This window comes from Octodon degus, unplaced genomic scaffold (genome assembly GCF_000260255.1).
Source record: "Octodon degus isolate 3935 unplaced genomic scaffold, OctDeg1.0 scaffold00276, whole genome shotgun sequence".
In the NCBI taxonomy this organism is placed as follows: domain Eukaryota; kingdom Metazoa; phylum Chordata; class Mammalia; order Rodentia; family Octodontidae; genus Octodon; species Octodon degus.
The window spans coordinates 591,279-595,932 of record NW_004524852.1 but is presented as its reverse complement, the minus strand read 5'-3'; positions in this window follow the sequence as shown (position 1 = coordinate 595,932).

Below are 4,654 nucleotides of genomic sequence, written 5' to 3'. Positions count from 1 at the left end.
AAAGGTAGAGGAACTGAAGCCATCTTCCCATGTTCAAATGCTAGGTCCATATCTCACAAAGTATGAATGAGCAACCCAGATTCATTAGACATTTAACAAATCTTTTAACATGAATAGTAGAGGAAAAAAAAAAAAAGAAAAGGTCTCCAACAGGGACAGGAAGCAAGAAAGTTGTCATTATTTTTAACACAATGGTATGAATATTATGGTTTCTAAAATGTCAGAAAAGGCCTGGGGAGATAGCTTAGTGGCATAAGTGCCTGCCTGGAAAGCACAGGGCCCTGAGTTTTGTCCCTGGTACTGGAAAAAAAGAAAAGAAAAGAAAAAGGATTAATAAAGGCCATGTACTAAATAGTAAAGAAAAAAAATTCAGAAAAAATTAATAGCAAAACCTCATAAAAGTTCTTATTACATATGTTTGTGATCCATAATGAACACATTCATTATTGGGAGTTGACATATATACGTGTTGCAACTTAAACCTTCTATTTGCCCTTCTCTTCCTCTTCCTCCTTCCATTCCTAGATCCACTTACCACCTACAACAGTTGTGCCATCTTGTTTCCTTCTGTCTATATCTTATCTTGCTCTTAATCATACTTTGAGTTTCTTATAGGACCCAAACCATGCAATATTGAGGCCTCTGCATCTGATTTATTTCTTGTAGCATTATGGCCTCAAAATGCATTGACTTTCCTACAAATGTCCCAGATTTATTTTTCTTTATGGCTGAGTAGCACCCCACTGAGGGTATGTATCATGTTTATTTCCTCATCTGTTGATGAACACGTAGACCATTTCCAAGATGTAGCTATTGTGTTTTGTGCTGCTATGAACATGGATATGCATGTATCACTCCAGTATATCTTTAACTTTTTTGGAAAGTTCCAGGAGTGATAGAGTAGAGTCTATTTTTAAGTTTTTGTGTAATTTTCATGCTGATGTCCATAGTTAAGCTAATTCACATGCTCACCAGCAACATAGAAGGGCTCCTTTTTTTCCCACAGCCTCACCAGGTTTTGTTATTGTAGACTTCTGATAGTGGCCATTCCTTCTGGAGTAAGACAGAATCTCAGTGTTGTTTTCATTTGCAGTTCTCTAATGGTCAGTGGTATTAACCATTTCATCGAGTATTTATTGCCCCTTTGTACTTCTGAGAAGTGTTTGTTTTGCTCATTGAGGCAGTGCACACCTGTAATCTAGTACTTGGAAGATAAGGTAGGAAGATTGCTGTGAGTTTGAGGCAGCTAAGGTACAGTGAGTTCAAGGTCAGCCTGGACTACAAAGTGAGGTCATACTTCAAAAACAAAAGTGAAATAACAATAACAACAACAACCCAAAAACAAGTGTCTATGAATTTTAATTGCCCATCTTAAAATTGGGTCTTCAGTTCAAAAATGGACATCTGAGATGAATACACACTTCTCAGATGAAAAAATACAAGAGACAAATAAATACCTGAAAAAGTGTTCCATATCACTTGCCACTTGAGAAATGCAAATTAAAAAAAAAAACATTGAGAAACCATCTCACCCTGGAAAGAATGACTATCATAAATAAATCATTTAAGTCCTAGCCCAGGCCCTGGGGAGTGTGTGGGAGAGCTTCCTGCAACCCTGTGCCAGTGCAACTTGCCAGTCTCAGCCCAGGCACAGAGTGGGTGAGACCCTCTTCCAACTTCTTCGGCTCCCCACACCACTCTGCAGTACCTCCCCCCTGCCAGCCCAGTGAGAATTTCTGCCGCATTCTGGGGACCACCACATTCAACCTTAACCCAGGCCTAGTGAGTGTGTGGGAGAGCTTCCTCTCTCCCTTACTCCACCTTGTCCCCTCCAGACTCAGCTCAGGCCTGGACTACAGGCCTGGGGTGAAACCCTGCAGCTGCAATCCCTGCAGAGAGAGTAAGGGACCAAGCAACCCAATTAGTTCAGGAGCAGAACATCTTGCCAGAGGGGTACAACAGGATCACTCCCAAGGTTGGCAGCAGGAAGGAGCTGAGCACAGCAGCCAGACCCAAGGCAGGCACAACTGGATAAATTCAAACTTTGTAGATCTGCACCTGAATTTAAGTAGGTGCTAAGGTTATAACTGCACCAAAGCTCTACAACAAAGGTCAGAAGACAGTGCTACACAAAATGACAATGAGAAGGAGCAAAATGCAATTTCAGACCCCTAGCCCACGCATAACAAGTGCAGGGGACACTAACACAGAACAAAGTGGGAATCACACAGCTGAAATCAATGAATCAACAACTTCTGAAATAAACAACAGCAGAAAGGTATGGAGGAACTCAGATTGGAAATGAAAAAAGAATCCCTAAATTAATAGTATCTGCAGTAGAGAATCAAATGCAGAAACATATGGAGGAAACCCAGTACCCACCCAGAACAAGTGCAGAGGACACGAACTCAGCTCAAATGTATGAATTAATAGTAAATAAGCAACAGCAGAAAGTTATAGAGGAACTCAGAGCTGAATTCTTTTCTACTAGCTCAGCTCCAATGTATGAATTAATAGCATCAACAGAAAAAAAGCAACAGCAGAAAGTTATAAAGGAACTCAGAGTGGAATTCTTTTCTGAAATAAAAAAAGAATTCTCAGAATTCATAGCATCTGAAGTAAAAAATCAACTACAGAAACATAGGGAGGAAACCCAATGTGAAGAAAACACTGACGTGAAAGAATTAATAACTGCTTCTAAAAAAAACATTTATAAAAAATAGAGGAGATTAGAAAAATGATGGATTCCTTGAATGGGCAATACAAGAAAGAAATAGTCGCATGAAGCAAAGTCAAAGAGATATAGAGGAACTTAAAATCTCAGTCACAAGCTTGCAAAACCATTTAAGTGAAAGTGAAGACAGAGATTCAGATCTTGAAAATGCTGGTGTAGCTAGTGCAAAGGTAAGAAAAGATCTCTTAAAAACATCTAGCATGCAGGAAAAAATAATTCATCACTTGCAAGATGACGCAAAGATGAACAATGTGAGACTAATAGGTAGCAATGAGAAAGAAGTAGTCAATACAAATGACATTAAATAAATATGGGCAGAAGCAATAGTAGAAAACTTCCCAAATATGAGGAAACAATTTAACATTCTGGTAACCAAAGCATACAGAACACCAAATAACCTAAACACAATTAAAAACACACCGAGACATATAATAGTCAAGATCCCACAAATTCAGCTCAAGAATAATATACTGAAAGACACTAGAGAAAAGGAGCAGATCACATTCAAAGGAAAACCCATCAGAATTACAGCTGACTTCTCTTCACAAATCATGAAGGCAAGAAGAGCATGAAGCAGAGTACTTCAAGTTCTCTATTAAAACAAATTTCAGCCCAGGCTACTATATCTTGCAAAACTCTCAAGTTTGATGGAGAAGTGAAATACTTCCATGACAAAGAGCAACTAAAGAATTTCATGATGACAAAGCCAACCCTACACAGGCTCCTGAAAGATGCTCTAGAGAGGAACCAAAATGATCAGAACTCCATGAATGAGATCAGAAGCAACCAACTAAATAGAGCAAACAATTAAACACACTAGAAAAAAGAGTAAATGGCAACAGGTAATTAACATGTCAATCATAAGTCAATACATCTCAATTATAACCATCAATGTAAATGGGCTCATTTCACCAATTAAGAGAAATAGACAGGCACAGTGGATTAGGAAACAAAATCCAACAATATACTATATACAAGAAACACATTTAACTCATAAAAACATTCATAGGCTGAAAGTCAAAGGATGGAAAACAATACTACATGCCCTAGTACCTCAGAAAAAAGTAAGGGTAACACTCCTTTCCTCAGACAGTCTCAACTTCAAAACAACAATGATCAAGTGAAATAAAGAAGGCCACCATATACTGGTTAGGGGAAAAATTCAGGAGGAAGAGGTAACACTCATAAATATGTATGCACCAAATATGGGAGCACCTAACTATATAAAGCAAATCTTGATGGACATGAAAAATCTAATATCCAATACCACAATCTTAACAGGAGACCTTAACACCCCCTTATCCCCAAAAGATAGATTAATCAGACAAAAATTTAGCAAAGAAATAGCAGAACTGAACCAGAGCTTGAAACAAATGGACTTGGTGGACATATACAGAGTGTTCCACCCAAACACAGCTAAATACACATTTTTCTTAGCTGCACATGGGTAATTTCCTAATATAGACCACATACTGGTCCATAGGTCATGTTTAAGTATATGAAAGAAAACAGAAATTATCCCATGCATATTATCTGATGACAGTGCATTGAAACTGGAAATAAATGACAAGAGAAACCAGAAAAAACCCTATATACATGGAAATTAAATGACACCCTACTCAGCAACCAATGTGACACAGATGAAATTAAAAAAGAAACTCAACAATATCTACAATTCAATGAAAATTCAAGCACAACTTATTGTAATTTATGGGGTGCAATGAAAGCAGTTCTCAGAGGGAAATTCATAGCTGTGAACTCACACATTAGGAAAATAGAACGGGAACAAATAAAAACACTAATGCTGCAACTTCAACAACTTGAAAAGGAAGAGCAAACCAAACCCAGAGTCCAAAGACGAGAAGAAATCATAAAGATTAGAGCAGAAATTAATTCAGTTGAGACAAAGAAAACAGTTCA